The sequence below is a fragment of the Amblyomma americanum genome, chromosome 2 (assembly GCF_052857255.1).
Source record: "Amblyomma americanum isolate KBUSLIRL-KWMA chromosome 2, ASM5285725v1, whole genome shotgun sequence".
Classification (NCBI taxonomy): Eukaryota; Metazoa; Arthropoda; class Arachnida; order Ixodida; family Ixodidae; genus Amblyomma; species Amblyomma americanum.
The window spans coordinates 99229045-99241068 of NC_135498.1; positions in this window are offsets into that span (position 1 = coordinate 99229045).

Genomic DNA, 12024 nt, shown 5'->3' on the forward strand with positions numbered 1-12024 from the left:
AGGATATAAGGAAGCAATCTAGGTTATGATCTGTCATACACATTAGGCGCAAATGTTGTTGAGCAACGACTACCGGGTTTAATGTATGCGGACGATATTGTACTGTTAACAGAAAGCCAGGAAGATTTTCAAACTTTGGTGAATTGCTGTGGAGACGAAGGAGACAGTCTAGGTTTCAGTTTTAGCGCAACTAAGTCAGGTGTTATGGTTTGCAACGGCACAACTGATCAAAAGCTTACAATACAAGGCCATGAAATACCCCGAGTGGCCGAATGCAAATATCTCAGGGTATGGGTAAACAACGGGCATATGTACACGGAAAAGCACGAACAGTCTCTCATAGCAAAAGGGCGAAGAGATGCCGGGATATCGAAACATAGGGCATTGTGGGGGACAACAGGTATGAAGTCCTCAGAGGTATTTGGAAAGGAATAATGGTGCCGGGGCTTACTTTCGGGAATGCGGTTCTATGCTTAAGGGCTGCAGTTCAGTCGCGATTAGAAGTAAATCAGAGAACTGTCGGAAGATTAGCCCTAGGTGCCCACGGGAAAACCACAAACCAGGCAGTACAGGGGGATATGGGCTGGGCAACGTTCGAAGCACGGGAAGCTCAGAGTAAAGTACTATACGAAGAACGCCTGAGGAAATTAGATGATAACAGGTGGGCAGCTAAGGTATTTAAATAGCTGTACAGAAAGAGCGTTAACACACAGTGGCGGAAACGAACTAGAAAGCTGGCCAGTAAGTTTGCCAGAGACGAGAAAGGAGAAAGAAAGAGCATTAAACGACCGGTTAAAAACGTCGAAGGTAAAAATTGGATAGATTCAATGGAAAAGAAGCATAGTGTAGAACTATATCGATGCTGGAAAAGGCAGATCAGGAAGGAAACCTTTTATGATAACTCAAGAGGCAGTGCCCTCCTCTTTGAAGCTAGGTCAGGGTGTCTTAGAACGCGCAGCTACAGAAAAAAATTTTAACGAAGAAGATGACACATGTGCTGTGTGTGGTAAATCTGAAGAAACAATAGAACACCTCATCCTAAAATGCGATGGTATCCATCCCGATGTCTATGCAGGCACAGTCACTCTACCTGAGGCCTTAGGGTTTAGAGATAACAATAGCCATGTAAATAAATCTGCGGTGGAAATTCGCAAAAAGCGATTGGAGGATTGGTGGCACAAAAGCAGAGAGGTGACATAAGTTTTAAAGTGTAGGAAGACGTTTTTTGAAAGGAAATGGCGAATTGTATTAACAACTTACAGCATAGTAAACAAAAATAAAGGAAAAAAACTGAGCATAGTGGCAACAATTACTGCCCCGTTTCAAAGGGGACGCTCCATCCATCCATCCATCCATCCATCCATCCATCCATCCATCCATCCATCCATCCATCCATCCATCCATCCATCCATCCATCCATCCATCCATCCATCCATCCATCCATCCATCCATCCATCCATCCATCCATCCATCCATCCATCCATCCATCCATCCATCCATCCATCCATCCATCCATCCATCCATCCATCCATCCATCCATCCATCCATCCATCCATCCATCCATCCATCCATCCATCCATCCATCCATCCGCCCGCCCGCCCGCCCGTCCGTCCGTCTCTTTGACTGAAACATGACTGTATTTTGAAAGTTGGGGTGTATCGAGCTGTCGTCGCTGCTTCGACGATGGAACGAAAGTGCTTTGCTCTATACGATGCACGACAGGCGGGCTACAAGTCGAGCATACAAAAGTTGGTGTTTTCGGCATCAAAGGACGTGGAACGTTTGAAGGTGCGGAGAAATGCCATCTCATGTAAGGACCGTTTGCTACAGCCTTCAGACTACTTATGTGAGAAGCATTTCGAGCCTCATCTCATGTCGAAAACTTGGGAAGCCATGTACAAATAAGGGCCGCACTCGTACAAACACCGCGGCGCCCGTGTCTTGCGAAAGGTGCGGTGTCAACATGGTTCCCTGACTGGCCTGTCGAAAATCAGGAAGGAACGGAAAAGGCCTGCTGAGAGGCACGATATTCCGGTGCCAAAAGAAACGCCGTGTTCTTCACGAGCCGCTGGACGGTCCTCAATAGGATGTGGTGAATCAAGACCCGTCCACGAAGGAAGACCCGCAGGAATGTTCCTCCTGGGATTCCACATCGTGCGGCCTCAGCTACTTGTTACATGTGCCGCCGAACATTTTACCTTCTAGCTCGTGGGGCTGCCATAGATTCGAACTAGATGGTTGGCAGTACTGTTAAATAAATAAATAACCAAACAGATGGAGTCAGAAGCGTGTACTTTTTCAAAGCAGAGCACATCATAGTTGACCACTTGGCAGCACTGTCAATCGCGTCTCCTCCAGTCGTGTCCACAAGGATCGTAGACGTCACTGAGGACATGACAATGACGGCTGTTATTCTGGGAAAACAGATGTCACTAGCTGAATTTCAGCTGCCAAGTGACACACGAAGCGCCGAAAATGTGGCCCCTTTGCTCGAAGAAGTGGCCTACGCGCTGTTGTCTATCGGGGTGGACCAAATCCAAAGGCTTATCCTCGTGTTCAGCCGGAAAGCGGATTTCTTCACATGAGAGGCCAGTGGCTGCACCAGCAATGCAAGATTGTTCTGCAGCCAGGTCTAAGCACTTGTCCGAGATGCCTGTGTTTGTCGTACACGTGAGACCCCGCGAAAAGCGGTTAGCAAAGAAAGCTCAAGCAGCTGGAACACGTACATTTCGTTTGAAGTCTCCATCGAAGCTGAACAAATGGCCACTCCGCAGATAGGTCACCGGTTCCAACCCCGCTCTCTCGAACTCTTCCTTAGTTAGGGTAGCTCGTTCTCAGTGCCTTGTCTTCTATTTTTTTTTTACTTCCTTTCGTCGCACAATATGAACGCGATAGCGTCAAAGGCCCCGTTGCGCAGAAAATCCGGAGTCGGCGTTGTCGGCGAAAAACACGAGTATGACTCTGGCAGGCGCTGCCCAGATAGCAACCTAGGAGGCAGGTGGGCCAACTGGGCTACGTGACCTTGTGGTGTCATCACAACCTGCCCACCAGATAGTGAGTAAACTGCCCACCGTGGCAGGTGGGATTAAATTATTATTGGTCGCTAGGGAACAGAAACCTTGGCCGCACAAGGCTGGGAGCACCTACCAACACAAGACAGTGGTGCATTGCTTAAACACAGCACCACTGCGCCAGCAGCGGTATGAGGATTCCAAGAAATGTATGAATGTAAATTAGAGAATGACCTTCTGCACAAATGGAAATTAACCCATTACGCTTTCGCGTCACACTTTCAGGGCGGAGCTTAAGTGTCCCTTCAAATTTTGTATTACTACATTTATACCCATAACATTGTGCACGCATATGCTTATTTTTTTGCTCATTACACCGGTATGCCGTACACGTGTGCTAATTAATTTCACCGTGTCCTGTCTTTTGTCTTAGCTATGCACCTCTGTAAATCCCCAGTTGTGTACACTTCACCGCCTTGCCTTTTGGAAAACACGGCATTCCTCCTAAGCTGTGCGCGTGACAGTGCTTTGTTGTACCTTGATTGGGAGCGCTTTCTTGGTTGCCCAGTCTGCCGTGTGTGCCCCACGTATCTGGTAAGCGGCTAATCAGGCGTGACCGCTGCCGCTCGTCTGCAGTCCGATCCTCCTTCTTCCCCACGTGGGTTGGACTAGTTCGTCGCTCTACCCTCTCCAAACTTATTGAGTTCGCAGCAGTGGGCGTAGTCTGCCCGAATATTTATGGCAGTGCCTTTTCGCGACATCTAGGAGGATTTACTGGGTGAAATTTTTCTGGCACTCGCTTCATATTAGCTGCTTAGGGCGCAGTTAGAAGAACGTTTCTGTGTTTTTCACAGCCCCGGTTCCCTGGGCACAGTTCGTTTCAGCCGTTGCCGGAAGTACCAGTGATCGACCACAGCATGAGCGTAGTGCCTGTTTTATTTCTCGCGACCATTCTCGGCTGCTGAGGACTTCGGAGTGCTAAGCAAGATCCTCGACACAGCCGAAAGCGGATGCAATAATTAAAAAAAAGCTTTGCGTTTTGTGCGACTCAGTAACATCGGCTCGTACCTGAACCAAGAAAAAATAACTCGGATGTCAAAAGTGCTGTTAAAAGGCTGGAATGGATCGGCCACATTAATCAACTTAAGTTTTTTTAATACAAACGCTGTTGATCGACACACTGCTGCCAGGTGTCATTCTCACTGGTAATAAATTGTTTTGAAAAGAAGGACAAATTTGTGTGTCTTGGCCGTAAAAAAAGGATGTCAGACTATTTCCTCTGAATTTGGAAACCTCATTCGCTAACTTAGTCAAGTTCAAGTCCTTTGCAAAAGTTTATGAGGTTGGTTTTAACGTAAACAGCGTTCTTTCCGACGACCACACAGTTCTCGACAGCTTGCAGGGCATTTTCCCTGTGCGCGCCTCGATGCATGACGACGAATTTTCAGTCGTTGTGCACTTGTGTGTACTTGTAGCAGATGGAGTTCTTTGAAGAACTTAACGATACCATATATAACAAGGTTCCCGCGGTGGCTGGCAGTTCTTGAAGCACACTTCGAAAAGCAGTCTACATTCTTAAGTAGGCAGCGCTTATGGTCTTCCCCGTTGGCCTTCTCTGCAATATTCCTATTGGTGGATAGCAGGCCGTGAGCCGGCGCAATGGAATCACAAGCATATTTTGGCCCCTTTCTCCAAAACTTGCTCAACGTTATCGGCAATGGTGACGTTCCCTACAGCAGCCCTGGTTTTTTAGCTTTTGGCTGATTCCTTCCAACACCAGCCTTCCAACAACAGACGGATCGGATATGCTTTTTTTGGGTATGTGGGGGGTTTATTAATGCGAAAGCATTATATGGCAGACTTTCAGGGTCGTGTCCACTAAACGTGTCCGCAAAACACGGCACCATGTGACGCCCCGAGTGGACGACATGCCATGTCACGTGATCGGTGTGATATATCGTGATGGGAAACTTGTAAATAGTGTAATATGTCGCGATGATGATGATGTTACATCATTAATGCTTATTAACATACTGAATACGAACTAACATACCTAAGCGCTAATAAATTTAATTTCGTAATTCCAAGACTAATTTGTGTAATTAGCGACGACATCGCAAGAGTGTGACGTCATACGAAGTCACGTGACAGCGATGTAATTTGACTTTATGCGAGTCACGTTACAGATGATTGCAAACAGTTGAGGCCACGTGACAAGTAAGTTACATGCCGGTTTTAAGCCCATACCCCAAACCCCAACCCCCGATCCATGAACGTGACGATAAAATACCAGCGATGGCATCAATGTCTGACCTCAATGTGGTGGCAGTATTCCCGACTACATCCCCACTAAGATTATGAACAACCATTCGTCGTACCTCGTTCCGGGTGGTGTCATAGCATTTCTCTTTATATATAGCTCAAACATTGTGTAGCGACAGCTACACTACGACACCTTTTCGAGCCCTCAGAGTGGCAACCACTGATCACGTTGGTCATTATATGGCAGACTTTCAGGGTCGTGTCCACAAAACGTGTACGCAAAAAATGTATCCGCTGTTGAGGATGGGGGTCCAAGCCCATCATCGCAGCCCACCAGTGTTGGGGATTGCGCTTCAGCGCCACCGGTGCCACCAGAGTTGGAGACGGAGGGGCCCTTGAGTAGGCTGACTCGTTCAGCCCCCCCCCCCCCCCCATGTCCCGTCTCCGAATGACGTTGTCGGACTTCGTTAAGGAGGGAAACTGTACAATAGGGTTTGTTTAAATTTATACAAGCATGAGAATCAAAAGTGGGGATTTCTCCGCATGAAGGATCTTAAGGATCGAAGGATCAAAATGGAGGATGGAGGATGCTTTTCACTGCACTCGCTCTCGAGTTTTATAACGTTCTTCGTCCCTAGATTCCCCAGGTTGGGGATGCCCGCGCCGGGGTGGGAGTGGCCTGAACGTTTCATTCATGCGCACAAACTCACGCCACCGCACATCGGAACACGCCCCCGTCACATGCCGAGCCAGGGAGAGAGGCGGATGCCGTCGGGTCCACGTCGACTGCGGAGGGTGATGTTATCTGGCCAGCCGAAAGATCCCACGCGCTGCTGACACCTGTCCTTCCTTAGATGACAGCCGCCGCGCCAGGCTAGATCGCCAGGTCGGGTCGAGAAGCTAAAAGGGGTCGTTTCGTCCTTTGAGATGCTTGCGAAGTTTGCAGACGATGACCGCTAGCCCTTTCGCGGTACTAGGCACGCCGTCCGTCTTCCACCGGAAACGAAGCCCCATTGTTCCCCAACATAGTCATGACCATGGGGGAAGATAACCGCCGCTCGTTCGCTGCGGCGGCGTCTCTTAAGTCTCCGCTCCGTTGCGTCCCAGAATCCACCCGGGCGACGCTCCGCGTGGTCCTCGGAGGGGAGAAACGTGGCAGCGACCACCATCGCGTGGCTCGGAACCATCCCGAAGAAGCATAAGTGTTGGCTCCCAGCAGGCGAGACTTTCTTTCGCCGTCGCTAATCCAGACGGGCTGTCGCCGTCCGTAAAACCTCAAAACACGGATGATAGCGAAAGCATTTCTTTGGGAAAAGGAAGGGGCGCTGTAGCTCTCACATCGCGACATCTGTGTGGACGCCTAAACCACGCCTTAAAGCATGCAACTGAAGGTGCATATGCCATAGGTCCGAGCCCCTGCCACAAGATAGCCTCCAATTTGACTAATAAATGCCCGTGGTTTAGCTCTGGTTAAACCTGGAGTGACGCGATGGCTACATCTGGTCGAACGGAACTCGCTCAGTCCGTCTTTCGCCGCTCTGTTTCGCCGGGGGTTCCTTCTTCATCGTCGTCCCTGGATAGAGATTCGCGGTATCATCTTCACTGGTTGCTTCGCTGTGCTGGCTCAGTGCTCCAAGAGAGGCGGATGGTGCTATCATCGAACTCCACGAACTCACGGTGACTTTCTTCGCCCCGTGCACCATAGCCGACAACATTGCGCCAGGCAGACCTGTTTTCCGCGTGATAAACGACCACATCACTCTACCACCGCGTGCCAGCTTGTTTGTTACGGTGGAGTGCGACAACCCCCGCGCGGATAACGGCATCGCAGAAGAAAACCTGTCTTTACTGCTGAGCCAGCAAGTTTGTTTCGCACGGGGCGTCGTTGCCCTGCAGAACCAGCGAACTGAGCTTCTCAGTTACGAACTTTAGAGCCGAATACCGCCACTTGGCGAAAAATATAGCCATCGCCTATTTCGATGAAATTAGCCAGCCCGCATTCACTGCGCGTTGTCCCGACAACTCCCCAGGGAGACATTGTCGAACAGTTAAAGCTGACATGAATCCTGATTTGAACACAGATTGGCAACGCTGCCTGCAAGCCATCCTTGACATTGTCGAACAGTTAAAGCTGACATGAATCCTGATTTGAACACAGATTGGCAACGCTGCCTGCAAGCCATCCTTGACTCTTTTCATGACTGCTTTGCGACCACCTCTAAGGTCAGACAGACGTCCATAACGAAGAATGGCATCATAGTTGATGACAGTGAGCGGCCTATCCGCCAACACCCGTCTCTAGTGTCATCGAAAGAACGTGAGGCGATACGGCTGCAGGTTGACGAAATGCTTCGGTATGATGTCATGCAACCGTCCACAAGCCCATGTGCTTCGCCCGTTGTGCTGGTCGCCAAGAAGGACGGGACACTAATATTTTGTGTCGACTAACGAAGACTTAACAAAATTACCATAAATGGCGTTTACTCGTTACCTAGACTCTTTCGACCGGCTGCGCCATGCCCTCTACTTTTCTTCTCTTGACCTCCGCAGTGGGTCCTGGCAGATTGAGGTGGATGAACGCGACCGCGAGAAGACAGCGTTCATTACCCCCAACGGGTTGTACGAGTTCAAGGTGCTCCCATTCGGCATGTGCTCCGCTCCTGCCACCTTTCAAACAATGATGGACACTATCCTCGTTGGCTTCAAGTGGCAGTCCTGCCTCGTCTACCTTGATGGTGTCATTTTTTTCTGCCACCTACGACGAGCATCTCAAGCTCTTGAGTGCAGTACTGGAGGCCGTACGATCGGCCGGCCTGTCGTTAAAACCAGAAAAATGCCATTTTGCATTCCTACGACTGAAGTTTGTGACCCATGTGTGGGCGCTGAAGGTGTTATTCCTGACCCCGACAGGACGGCTGCCGTCGCTGCGTTACCGACCCCCACTGATAAACTTGCTGTTTGCCGTTTTTTGGGCATCTGAGCCTATTGCCGACGTTTTTTGCGAGACTTCTCCCGACTAGCCAAGCCCCTAACTCGCTAGACAAATGACGAGCAACCTTTCATTTGGGCCCAAGAACAGCAGGAGGCCTTCGACGACCTCTGGAACCGCCTCCAAACAACGCCCATTCTAGGACACTTTGAAGAGGAGGCGGGCACGGAAATCCCAGAAACGTCGGTCTGAGTGCCGTCCTCGTTAGTGGCAAGATAGTGTTGAGCGCGTGATTGCTTATGCAAGCCACACACTGTCGCGATCTGAAATGAACTACTCTACAACGGAAAAGGAGTGTCTTGCTGCTTTTTGGGCGATAACGAAATTTCTCCCATATTTGTATGGCCGCCCATTTCGAGTCGTGAGCGATCACCACTCGCTTTTTTGGCTTGCAAACCTTAAAGACCCATCGGGGAGGTTAGCGCGTTGGAGTCTCCGCTTTCAAGAATTCGATGTTACCATCGTGTACAAGTCTGGTAACAAACACATCGACGCAGACTGCTTGTCCATTGCTCCTCTCCCGTACGCCATTTCTGACACGGAAGACGACCCCGCTTTCCTTGGCGCTTTAACCACGTCTGTCCTTGCTAAATAACAGCGAAATGACGCCGAGCTGCGACCCCTCATAGAGTACCTTGAAGGCCGCACCTCTTCGCCGCCCCGCTTCTTCACACGCGGACTATCGTCGTTGTGCTTGCCGGGCGGCATCCTCTACAAGAGAAATTGCGGCCACATGGACACTCCGTACCTGCTCGTGGTTCAAACGGTGCTTCGAGACGAAGTTCTGCACACATGCCACAACAAACTTTCTTCCAGCCACCTCGGCTTTGTTCGCACGTTGGCGCGGATGCGGCCGAAGTATTACTGGCCCAGGCTTGCTACAGTTGTCCAGCACTATGCTAAATCTTGCCGTGAGTGCCAACGTCTGAACACATCACCTGTGAAGCCAGTCGGCGTACTGAAGGCCATTGATCCGTCTTGAACTCTTTCCGCCAGGTCGGAATTGACTTGCTCGGACCATTTCCGACATCATCACCGGGCGACAGGTACATTAATGTAGTTGCCACTGACTACTTCACCCGGTATTGTGAGATGGAAGCCGTTCCCTGCGGCACCGCTGCCCAAATTGCTAACTTTTTCATCTTTAGCATTGTCCTCCGTCACAGTTGCCCTGCGGTCGTTTTAACTGATAGAGGCATGGCTTTTACATCAGCCCTTAATCGGGAAGTTCTGCGTCCAAGTGGCACCAGTGACCGTCGAACCACTGCCTACCACCCTCAAACAAATTAACTGACCGAGCTGCTCAATAAGACCATTGTCGTCATGTTTCCATGTACGTCGACGCCATTCATAAGAACTGGGACCAGATCTTGACTTACGTCACGTTCGCCTATAACACTGCTCGTCAAGACAGGTCGCGCTTCACGCCGTTAAGTTTGGTGGACGGTCGCGAAGCTACGACTATGCTGGACGCAATGTTACTGCCAGATGTTGCACGTCTCTCCGTCGCTGGCGCTGAAGAGTTCGTACGGCACGCAGAAGCCGCCCGCCAGCAAGCTAGACAGCGAACCCGTACCCAGCAGGAAAGCGATGCTCAACGTTACAACCTTCATCACAGGGTGGTGCTTTACCACCCTGGCGATCAAGTTTGGGCTCGGACCCCAATCTGTCTTCAGGGTCGCTCAGAGAAGCTTCTGCGCCGCTACTTAGGCCCCTGCGAGGTACTGCGCAAACTTGGTGACATTAACTACGAAGTGCTCCCTCAAGAGTATTTTCGCTGCTCCAGGCGACAGGCGGCATCCGAAATCGTACACGTTGCCAGGAAGAAGCCCTACCACGCCCTCTAGGACTTGTTCTGCCATGTCCGGCGCCACAGACTCTATTCCGGATTTCTGTGATTCCGCGGCATCGGGGCGATGCCCTTTCCAAGAGGAGGGGCAATGCCACACTGTTAGCAATTTACTGGCGCCGCCATGCGGTGCGACAGCACGCGATGGTCTTCCTTGTCTTTCCCGGCTCATGCGTTGGTTGGCTGAGTGTCTCTGCTCTGCCAGTGCTGGTGTGCCCTTTCTGCCGGCTTTCGGTGACAATATATATGGGATGAAGTGTGGAATATTAATTTTTTATGTAGTGTGAATGTTCAGTGTTTTTTATGAAGTGTGACATGTTCAAATGTTTCTTATGTTCTGAGGATTATATAAACTTATGCTTACTTCTGTGTTCAGAGACTTGTTCATGTTATATTCTTTTTTGTAAACTTCGTATTCTAAATTTTTCTCTTTTGCTTTTTCGCGATGGGAGGGAGTATGTTGTTTCCTGTATTGTGGTTTCCGTTTCTTTTATGTAGATGATTGTTTATGTCGATGTGTACTTGTTACTGGCTTTGTAAGTGTGACATGACTACTTTCCTATATAAACCCGCCCCGCCTGCATAAAACGTGATTCGTAATGTCATTCTGAGTCTGCAGCCACTTTTTGCGGCCGCCCTGGCCTACACTACAGTCAGGCTGATGATAATGATGATGAGTGCGGGTGTGGGTGTTGGCGGTTTCGGGTGCTGCTTTTGGATTGCACTGGCCTTCGAGGCGGGGGTGTGCAGGGAGGTTGGATGTGCTGAGCGCAGAGTTTCAAGTTAGCATTCAAGGGTTCACACGTAGGCTAACTCAGTTACATTATATGAGACTGGGCCAGAATTTGAGAACTCGAAAAGTCTTCACAAAATGTGAGCCTAAATAATGCACGCTAATGTGTACATCATGGGAGAGACAAATATTCGTCCAAAATTGGTCAGAATCCAGGAGTATTAAAACAGAGGAAAGAGAAAAATTTAAAGGAGCGAAAAATCATGAACGCCGTGCCAGGAACGCCGTGCCGTTCTTTCAGAAGGAAGCCCGTTTCCTTCTGGCTGTTGACGTGGCTCAGCTACCCAGGCTGCGGGGCAGTGGCTAAGTACCTGGCGGTGTTGCGTTAGCTTGCTAAATTTCTCCTTCTTTTTGTCTGTGCCTGTTTGCTCCTGTTCTGGGGTGATTGGGTGCGGGACGAGAGCTTAATGTCGACTTCTTCTCCTGGCCAGGGGTTTTCCCCTTGGTCGGCATCTCTTCCTAAAGACCAGCTCCCACTTGATCTCTTTTTCCGCAGCGGTGTTTCAAGCATTCCAGTCGCATTAGTGCCTTCCGATGGAGGCGCTATCCGACTGAACAACCCGGAGGCAGTGCAGGCAGCCCTTCAGTCCACATCGAAGCACTTTATGCACATTACCGATGTCCGGCAGTTCGGCAGGGGTGGTGTTTTGTGCCGGTCGTCGGATAAAGACTGTATTGAAGATCTTCTAAAGTGCACGACCTTCGCCAGCCACCCGGTGAGCGCATTCATTCCGCCTCATCTAGCATGTTCCAAGGGCTTGGTCCGAGGGGTCGACTCTCGATTGAGCCCTGCGGAAACGCTTGAGAACCTCTCGCCTGCGGGAGTGATTGCTGTCCATCGCTGCAGCAGGCTGGTTGACGGAGTAAAAATTCCTACTGAGTCCGTCATTGCCACATTTGCAGGAATATTTTGTCCGTCAGAGATAAAGGTGTGGCCATTGGTTTTTCGAGTAGATGCCTTTAACTCTCGGCCCCGTCAGTGTCCAAACTGCTGGCGATTTGGCCACAGCGGCAAGGCCTGCAAATCGGCCTTACGCTGTTGTGCCTGTGGGGAACGTCATGGCAGAGAGGAATGTCCTGAACAGCACGAGAAGTGTTGTTTGTGTAGCGGTGCTCATC